The sequence below is a fragment of the Mus pahari genome, chromosome 8 (assembly GCF_900095145.1).
Source record: "Mus pahari chromosome 8, PAHARI_EIJ_v1.1, whole genome shotgun sequence".
Lineage (NCBI taxonomy): Eukaryota > Metazoa > Chordata > Mammalia > Rodentia > Muridae > Mus > Mus pahari.
The window spans coordinates 35,958,984-35,969,907 of record NC_034597.1 but is presented as its reverse complement, the minus strand read 5'-3'; positions in this window follow the sequence as shown (position 1 = coordinate 35,969,907).

Genomic DNA, 10,924 nt, shown 5'->3' with positions numbered 1-10,924 from the left:
CTCTCTCTCTCTCTCTCTCTCTCTCTCTCTCTCTCTCTCTCCTCTCAAAGGAAATAATGCCATCAAGCAAGCTCTCCATCCTATAAGCTGTTCTGCTCCAATTAAGATGGACATCTTATTCAGTCTTCATCCTTAAAAAGATCATAGACTCTTGGCTAGATGGAGAGTTTGGGTGAAGGCTGTAACTGCAAGACAGTGCCTGCCTGGCTTACTTCTTGGAGGACTGGGAACTGAATGTTGAGTTTGGCCACAGAGGAATTTAACTTTCTATTAGTGGCGTGACTTGGCAGAAGAGAAGGTCATTTGTGGCTTGCCTTGTAATATCCAGGTTTCTCATACTCTTCGAAACTCTAAGTAGCATAGTGTGGGAATGAACTTAATTCGATTTAGGTTCCCTATGGAGAGCAAGCCATAGGACAGCATGTTTCCTGCCTATCATGGTGTCTATGAGTCATTGCTTATTGTAGAAATGTTCCCTAGGATTTTCTAAAACTCCAAACATCATGTTTTGCCCCCAGCTTTGGGGATCAGAACTCAGTGGCTCATTTTCAAGTTACACAGGGCCACACACCAAGTTGTTGGACAGAAACATCCAAGGGGGCTTAGAAAGTTAAACTATTGACTGCAAGTGTCAAACACTAGCCTCAAAACACTGCCTTGCCAAGGAGTCCAGAGGCCAAGGCCTTCCTGAGGCCAGGCTGGGGAAACAGGGATGGGGATGTTGTGACGATGGTTGTAGAATGTCTCCTGGGTGTGGCAGATCAGAGACCTTCTATTTCTTTCCTCACCCATCTGAAAATACCAGGGATCAGCTTCATTCTCCAGCTCTAGGTCCCAGTGGCATTTCATGAAAATGTGAAAGTGCAAGCTTGGGGAGAACTAGGTTCTAGAAATTTAAATATAAATACTGCAGAGCATCCATGAGCCTGTAATATATTCATTTTTTTATTGGGAATCTTCATACAGTGTTATTTTTCACAAATTTATTTGACTAGAAGATCTCTCTCCACCTACTAGAGGTATTATGATTAACACTTGGAGAGTTATAGATTCAATCAGTGAAATTGTTACCTGGGGAAAAAATCCAGGAAGCCAGATCTATTTCCGAAACTGCCTGGATTGGAAGAGGTTCTACAAAGTAGGACGTTATGAGTGACAGTACCTAACTAAGTTTTGCATTAGGTATACAGAGGGAAGAAAATCAGCTATAGCCAGGGATCAAACCCAGGGCTTTGTGCATGAAGAGCAAGCACTCTACTGAAGAGCTACGTCCTCAGCCAGGGGATGACTTTTTAATACATAAAATTATTTTATTTTTTATAATTTTGTACAATGTATTTTGATTACATTTACCCCACTACTCATCCTAGCTCCTCCTAAATCCACCCCATCTTCATTACTACCCCCCCCCCCCCAAATATCATGTCTTCTTTTGTTCTTTATAACCCATTGCCTTAGTTTGGGTTTTATTGCTGTGAAAAGACACCATGACCAAGGCAACTCTTAATAAGGGACAACATCTAATTGGGGCTGGCTTACAGTTTCAGAGGTTCAGTCCATTATCTTCATGGCAGGAAGCATGGCAGCTTCCAGGCAGACACAGTACTGGAGAAGGATCCAAGAGTTCTACATTTTGATCCAAAGGCAGTCAGGAAAAGACCAGCTCTTCCACACTGGGCAGAGCTTGAGCACTAGGAGCCTTCGAAGCTTACTTACACAGTGACACATTTCCTACAGCAAGGCCATACCTCTTAATGGTAACACTTCCCATGGGCCAAGCATATTCAAACCACCACACTCACTAAATACAATTTTTGCTGCCTATATTCTTCTGGATATGAGCTCATACACTGGAGTATGGCTGACCTACCAGGGGCCATAGTCTTCAAGAAAAATAACTGTCCCCCCCTAGAAATCATAAACCTTGTACAATTCCCCATTAAGGACTGGAACTCATTAACCTTTTCCCCCTTCATCTAGAATGTTGACTGACTTGATGTACAGGTCTTGTGCAGGCAACCAGAAATGTCATAAATTCATGAGTGTACCAAACCTGTCATGTCCAGAAGACACAGTTTTTGATCCTGTACTCCATAACCACTGGCTCTTACAAGTTTTCTACCCCTTCTATTGAGATAGTCACCTATTGAGATAGTCTCATGGCATGTGTATGTGTGATATAGATGTTCCATTTATAGTTGAGCACTTCACTGACACTTATTGCTCCCACTTTGACCAGTTGTGAATTTCTGTGTTAGTCACCTTTACTGCACACACATATTTCTCTGATGAGGTATGTGAGTTGCACTAATCTATGGTAGAAAGATAAGAGTTTATAGGGCAGTTTGAAACTATGCCCATTTAGCAGAATAATAGTAAGTAATAGGTTAACTCGTAGAGCTTATGAATTTCCAACTATGGATTCTTGGCCAAGTTTAAAGTAGCAGATATACATTTCCTTCCATGGGGAAGACCTTAAACCCAATCAGAAAGTAACTGATTACTTCCATAACACTCCTGCCACTAATGTGATATAGCTGTATCTTGCTATGCTGATCATTTTTGCAGTTCATGGGGTTCATAGCTGTGCTAACTTGTCAATGCCCTTATTCCTCCAGCAGCCTACAAAGCACTATAAAATCCAGCCACTAAGGAGGATGATCACTAGTTAGTACTGACTTGAGTTCTCCATATCCCATGACCAATCTGCGTGATGTCTTCAGCAAAAGGGTTTGACTGTCAAGTTTTGGTGGGCAACCAAGAGCAGGGTAGTAGCTTGTATTGCTTTGGGGTTCTCCATGACCCCTTTGACTCACAACTTGAGGGACAGTACCCACACTTGGATTCAGGCATTTTAATTTGGCAACCTATGGCTTCTGAAAGAAGTTTAACCCTTTGTATAGGATACATATAAAGCTTACAGAACAGTAGGTTTCCTTGTGGCCTTTCCAAGTATCTTTAGTGTTGTCCCACTCCTCTTCTCCTCCTGTGTCCTACCTTCTCATCCTTCTCCTCAGTTAAATCTCATTTTTTGGGGGGGGGAGAAGATGGGGATGATTTACGGCTGCCTCAGAGAGAATGGTGGACCCCACTTCCTGATTTCCTTTATTTTCTCTTGAGCTTTGACTCTGACATTGTGGCTTCAATCCTCAAATAACTCTAAAGGAGATACAGGCCCCTTGGAGGCTGAAAACCACAACTAACAAGTAGGCAGTTGGCTCAGGAGTGACTTGCGGTGCAGGCTCAGGTCTAGTGCACAAAAGCACTTGTTACAGACCTCCTTTGTAACTCTGAGTTCCTCATTTGTGAAGTGAGGATAATGACAGCATCTCCCCCAGGCAGTTATGAGGGGTGAGCTGAGTAAACACATGGAATAGCAAACAAAATAGTTTCTGGCACCCAGTAAGTACGAAAAGCTCCCAGACATGCCTGGGTTTGGACACACATCTCTGAGGCCTCCCTATAAATGAAATTTGCCCAAGTTAGTGGCTTTTAACTGGAGAAATAAATTGAAGTACAAATTAGTGATATGATTTTATTCCACCTGCAATTTTGCTCTAGAAATTCTATTACATGTAAATATCTAAGAAAAAATATAGTGTGGAATTTTCCCAGAAAAGAAATAAAAAACTCTGATGGATTGCCATGGACAACATGAACTTCATGTCTTTAAAACATTCAGGAGATACACATCATCTGCACAGAAACTAAAATTATCTAGGTAATGGGTGAGTAACCTTCATCTCTTCCCATCTTGGCCTGCTGAACTTGCTTATTCAATTTGTAGTTACTGGCAAGGATAAACAAATTGTGGATAGCTTCCTTTCCTGACGCAGCTGATGAACAGCTTCAAGTGGTTGCAAGAGGTTGGAAAGGCAGGGTTTCTGGCCTGTTCTAGGCAATGCCAGGTTGATTAGAGGGTGCTTGTAAGGTCAGTGATGGAAAACAGGCTTTACTTATTCCAGCTGCTCTTTTTGGGGGAAGGGGAAGATAATCCAATCCAGTGGTGGGCTCAGTCAAGGTGACTTGATTTGTCTTGACTAACTGAATTAGGCCAATTAAATTAAACTGATGTTTTAATGGATTGATTAAAGCAACATTCCAGCTTCCACATCTCCTCCTTGCAGTAGGATTGAAAGAACCATTGCATCGCTGCTATTGCATCCTTTATGGATGGAAAATAAGACACATGAGAGGTGTGCCCAGCATAAGCCATCACTGAAGATTGTCATCGATTCATGATTTGCACTGATCTTTGATTTTCCTTGTTCTCCACATTTAATTATTTTCTATCACGTCTCTCTAAGTAACAATTCTTTTTTATCTTTTATTTTTTATTAGATATTTTCTTTATTTACATTTCAAATGCTCCCTTACCTACCCACTCACACTTCTTGGCCCTGGCATTCCCCTGTACTGGGGCATATAACATTTGCAAGACCAAGGGGCCTCTCTTCCCAATGATGGCCGACTAGGCCATCTTCTGCTATATATGCAGCTAGAGACACAAGTTCTGGGGGTACTGGTTAGTTCATATTGTTGTTCCACCTATAGGATTGCAGACCCCTTCAGCTCCTTGGGTACTTTCTCTAGCTCCTCCATTGGGGGACTGTGTCCCATCCAATAGGTGACTATGAGCATCCATTTCTGCATTTGCCAGGGACTGGTGTAGCCTCACCAGAGATATCAGGGTCCCTTCAGCAAAATCTTGGTGGCATATGCAATAGTGTCTGCGTTTGGTGGCTGATTATGGGATGGATCCCTGGGTGGGGCAGTCTCTGGATGGCCCATCCTTTCACCTCAGCTCCAAACTTTGTCTCTGTAACTCCTTCCATGGGTATTTTGTTCCCTATTCTAAGGAGGAATGAAGTATCCACGCTTTGGTCTTACTTCTTTTTTATTTTCTTGTGTTTTGCACATTGTATCTTGGGTATTCTAAGTTTCTGGGCTAATATCCCCTTATCAGTGAGTGCATATCAAGTGAGTTCTTTTGTGATTAGGTTACCTCACTCAGGATGATATCCTCCAGATGCATCCATTTGCCTAAGAATTTCATAAATTCATTGTTTTTAATAGCTGAGTAGTACTCCATTGTGTAAATATACCACATTTTCTGTATCCATTCCTCTGTTGAGGGACATCTGGATCTTTCCAGCTTCTGGCTATTATAAATAAGGCTGCTATGAACATAGTTGAGCATGTGTCCTTATTACCAGTTGGAACATCTTCTGGGTATATGNCCAGGAGAGGAATTGCTGGATCTTCTGGTAGTACTATGTTCAATTTTCTGAGGAACTGCCAGACTGATTTCCAGAGTGGTTGTACCAGATTGCAATCCCACCAACAGTGGAGGAGTGTCCCTCTTTATCCACATCGCAGAGAACCCTTCTTATACACCAAATCCACATATATGAAGACTGAAACTTAGTGTGATGTTTTATTGTTAAATAAGCATATTGATCATTTCAAAGTGTAAAATTCTGCTTGGTAGGTATGGTATGTTTATATATTACTTTCTGTACTGCTCAGTGTCCTTAAAGTCCTTTAAGGTGTAAGTAATAGTGTCTTGTAGTCTTATCCACAGTTGCTTCATTTATAAAGGCTAAAAAAATTATGAAAAGCCAGGTTCTGTCTTGACTGTTCCAAGGAGGAGAAGGGCTGACTCATTCATTATCTTTTCTTGGATAGAAGAGAGGAGACATCTTAGCACTGATCCTGGAGAAGCCAGAGCCCTAGAGGACTTCTAGCTGACAGTTACCACACCCCCAGAAATATTGCTTTGGGGAATTCAAGCAATGCACTGTTGTTTGTAAATAAACTCCAGCCTGACCTTTCATCCAAGTTTGTGTGTGCTTGGGTAAGCCCCGCCTAACTCCTTCAGTCCTCATGTCCTCCAGATTTCCCCAGCTGGCCCTTCAGCTTTCTCTGTCTTTACATATGAGTCTACCAATCTTAAAAATATTCCATGACCTTTTAGAACAAAAGTATTTCAAAGTCATAGGATATGTATTCTGTCTATTTTTTCTCTCTCTACAAACTTGGAATTAATTATTCTCTGAAGATTTCTCAGTGTTTTTTTTTCCCCCCTCCTGGTAGATGAGGACAGTTGTTGGAGACTGAAATCTGCCTATTACAAGTACTCATATGCAACAATAAATGTCCTTTTATATAAAACAAAATACAGCATACATACTTAGAGATCTATCATATGTTTATTGTATTGTATTGGGCAAGATTTCTAAGAGTGGTGGGTTTGGATCAAGAGATAGATATGTTGAATTTCTTCTAGATATTGTTAAAACCCTCTTCATTGACATTTCACAATTACCTATTTTCTTTATGCTGTGTGAGAATTTATTTTTTCACATACCTGTTGAAATGAGTAAAATGTAGATTTTAGATTTTTCTAGGCCTGTATGTTCAGATTATTTGCTTTTTTTTTTTTTTTTCTCCTGTAAACTATGAAGACCTGGGACATTTCCTTCCCTGTCTGAAGTAGTACCATAGGGACTTGGGGGGGAGGGGAGGGTCAGCCCCACTGGGGCTTTATAGAATCATCTTCATTTGTCCTTTGCCTTTTACCATCTGAAAACATTTTTTCTTATTGTGCTTCCACAGTAAGTCAGAGAAAGGAAGCCTTCCCCAACTTTTAGATTCTAAATTAATTTACCCACGTATATATTTTAAAAGCTATCATGCGTTCATTCTGAACTTTGAGAATCCTGATTACTTTGAGTGTATCCAAGCTTGTATTATGAAATATCAACCTACTTTTATTTTGTTTATTTGGCTATTTATTTTAAAAATTCTAAGTTAATATCTTATTAATCACAAAGAATAAGGTTTTTAATTTTTTTTTCCAAATGAAATAAGTTAAAAAGAATGTTGTGGGGCAACAGGCTACACACAGACAGCCTGGTCTCCAGTCCAGCTTAGGTCTTGAACCTCAGTGGGACCCGGTGGGTGGTAATTTCCACCTACATGGGACGGAAGGCATTCATGTCTCCTGGACCCCCGGCTCCTGTTGAAGTTACTGCCCCCCACAACCCCTACAGGAGAGGTGTGTGGCTATCAGTCACTTAGGAGCAGTACCAAGCCTTCCCACATGCAAATAAGGTTTCCCTCAAACTCTCAGTCCAAGCCAATAAGAGGTACCTGCTGTCGAACCCTGAGGCACCCCCAGAACTGTATATAAACCCATCCAGGGAATTAAAGGTGTGCGAGAACTACTCCTTCTTCTGAGTCTTTTGTTCCAAGAGCTGTAACACTTGGGAAGAGACCTTCTCTCAGGACAGCCCAGCCCAACCCAACTCAGTTCAGAGCGGCTGGGAGTTACTGAGCGATGTGGAAGGCATGGCAGAGACTTTGTCTCCCTGCCTGCACTTGCTTCGCTTTGCTGGAACCCTCACACCAGGCCCGGACAGAGATCTCCTTGGAAAACCTCTGGTACCCAGGCCCACAGAATGTCTTGAAATTTATTCTTGGGCCAGAGAGACAGTTCTTAAGAGCATTGGCCACTCTTCCAGAGGACCCAGGTGGTGGGCACACAACTGTAGGCAACTCAAGTCCCTGAGGCTCTTGCATCTTCTCCTGGCCCTGAGGACACAAGACACACACATAGCACATAGGCAAAATGCCCATACTCACTTTAAGTAAACAACTCCTCTGTCCTCTCTATGGTTTGAAATAGCATCTACACCATCGACATGTCCACTCAGTGCATCGCTGCCTTGTCCTGCTGCTCCATCAGCCCATTCCTAGCTATCTCACCCATCTCCTGAGAGCCAGCACCACAACGCTGAACATCAGAAACTCCACCCTGTGTTCTGACACCAGCATCTCCATGGTGCCTCTGCTTTTCACCCCCAGTGCTTGCCTGTGCTTTTCAAGTTCTCTCCTGGCTAGTCTTCCTTGCCTTTTGTTGTTGTTGTTGCTATTGTTTGTTGCTTTCAAAGAAGAAATACAGGGCCTGTTTCAATTGCTCAAGGTATGTTGATAATTTTGATTGTATTATTTCCCCTAATGAATATTTCAGATTTGAATTTATGTGAGTGAAAGTTGGCAACCCTGGATCTTCAGCAGCATGAAGTTTGGCCTGGATTATTAGCCTGAGATTTCAGTCTACTGTGATTATGTTCTCATCTGCCTTTGCTGTTGACATGAGCAGCCCTGTGGTTCCAAGGCTAGAGATGTAGCTCATTGTTTACTTAGCATTTTCATAGCCCCAGGATTAATCCTCAAGACCATTAGAGAACAAGAGTGCCCTTGTCTGACAAGACTTTTCAGGTGTGTAGAGCTTGTTTCTGCAGTCTCCAGCTGCCACCTCTACACATGTCAGCTGTTGTGAACAGTGTACTCAAGGAGGCCAACGAGGTCCAAGACCCCTCAGTTTCATGCTTTCCTTGACCAGCAAGACCTGATACTGTGTAGCCACCACAGCCGTCCAAAGTTTCTTCCAAAGATAGAAAGAACCCGGTACTAGAGGTAGAGAGAAGTAGTTCATTATTCAAGAACTGCTGTAATTCTGTAAATCATATACATTCCTTGAATGGAAAAGTAGGCTTAACTGGAGAAGCCAGGAGCAAGGCACAGTTAGTGAATGTGCGCGCACGCGTCTCTCTCTCTCTCTCTCTCTCTCTCTCTCTCTCTGTGCGTGTGTGTGTGTGTGTGTGTGTGTGTGTGTGTGTGATATTTGGTGTCTGCATGCCATTTGGTGTCTAAGATTGGTTCTTATGGGTATAGGTTTCAGTAATTATTAACCAGCTTGATAAATGAAGGGGACCGGAGGCTATGGAAGCTGGGCAAAGTGATTATACACAGTCCATCAGGCTCTAGGGAGGTTATTTTAGAATCATAAATATATGCTTTGGAAATCTGCCTGCTTCTAGAGTTTCAATGTCCTGTAATTATTTTTTATATTCTCCCTTATTTAGTTAACATTTTCAAGGTCAGTGATAAGCTACAAAAAAAAAAAAAAAATCAAAAGGAACACAAAGAGATTAACAAAAACGTCTACAAGAAAATACTAAGTCCATTTCAACTGGGTCAAAGGGAACTAGGGAATGGGATGCTGGCCAAGGTGTGGGTTTGTGTTTGGCTTGGAGATACAGTGCAGTGGGAATCAACATGAAGAAAATCTACATGGACATTCACTCCAGAGTGAATTTCTGGGGACTTCATTTTTCTATTGAAAGATCTGTGCTTTTAATGAGAAAATTTGTTGCCTATCATATTTATCTTGGTTTTTACTTAGCTATATAATTCTAAAACTGTGTTTCTAACCTGCTTAGAAGAATGGAAAAGTTGGACACTTTAAAACATTTAGTATTTTCAAAGAAGCACTTTATAGATTACTTTAATACAAATCCATGTTTGGGCAAATTCCGTTTGCTAAAAGGGGCAGAAGCTGGTTGCCCCTAGGTGGCTTGTTGCCTGAGCATCTAATGGGAGATTTCCCGTTGTTTCCACTGCATTTTCCTCCTTCCTGGAAGGATCCTGGCTTGCTTCACTTATTGTGAGAAACTCTAGTGTGTGTACCTATGTGTCAGGTAATGAAATGAGCAGAGCCATGGCCTCTCTTACCTACTCACTTGTGCTTCTGCAGGGAAACAGCTTGATAAGAATGTTAACGTGCAAAAGTACTTCCTAGAGGATGTATGATTTAAAAAAACAGTTTATAAACCAAATATAATCTACAACATGCACCTTTTAAAAGAATTTTAACTGCAGTTGGGCATGGTGACCTGTGCCTAAAATCTCAGTGCTCAGAAGACTGAAATAAGTTCAAGGGCAGCCCAGGATACATACATAAACAAACAAACAAATAAATATTAATAAAAATAAAGTGTGAGCTACAATGTAACAATATTCCCAAATGGTTTTCTCTACTCATTCTTTTGAGAGAGACCCCCTCTGTGTACTATACTTCAACCTCCAAAATCTCAAGTATTTCCACTCTTTCTGGGCAGCTGTTTTGAAGTCTCTCTCAAAGCTTCATTGCATGAAGATTTATGGCAATGGTTAATGTTCAGACGAAGTTTTTCAAAAAGTTCCCAGGGTGATTCATTCTTAATAGAAATTTTGAAAAAAAAAAAAAAGCACCAAATATGAGGGCCTGAGGTCATATTTCCAGAACCAACACACAGAGAGGGGGCATGTAGGCAGGAACAGTGGTCCATGTCTGTATCTGAGCTCTGGGAGACAGAAACCTAAGGTTTCTAGAGCTTGTAGGCCAGCCAGTCTGAGACCAAACAGAAATCTCCAGATTCAGCCAGAAACCTGTCTTGAAACCTACAAACAAACAAACAGACAAACAAACAGACAAACAAGCAAGCAAGGTGGAGAATGATTAACAAAGACACCTGATGTCAACCTCTGGCCTCCACAGATACGTGCATACAGATATACACTCCCCACCCCAGCACACTCCCTACACACACTTATACACTTACCCAAATGCCAAATAATGAGAAATGTTCACAGGGTGGTTTGCTTTTGCAAGTGTAGCAGAGAGATAACAGAAGAGGAAAGGTCCTTTGGTACACGGATCCTAGTTCTGACCTAAAGTCCTGTGGGATGAGGATCATATCTGACTAATGCTTTGATGTGCCTCCTTTCCAGGAATATAGAATTCAAATGGAAAGTACAATCGGAACACAAATAACCATAGTTCTAAACAAATGGGCACTTGAGTAATTTAAAAACTTTTACGAGCTATTTTTAAAAGAAATACAGCTGTGCTATTATCAAGTACGTAGAGTAAACTGAATTAGCTGCCAACAAGAATTTTCAAATTTTATTTGCTGCCGCTGTTGTGAGTTTCTGTTGGAACGTTAGGCATGTCTTGACCTTTCAATCACATTAAAAGCCCTACCCTGTGTAAGTTGTTTTTATCTTAAATTTGTGTGTATATGAAATTCAAGAA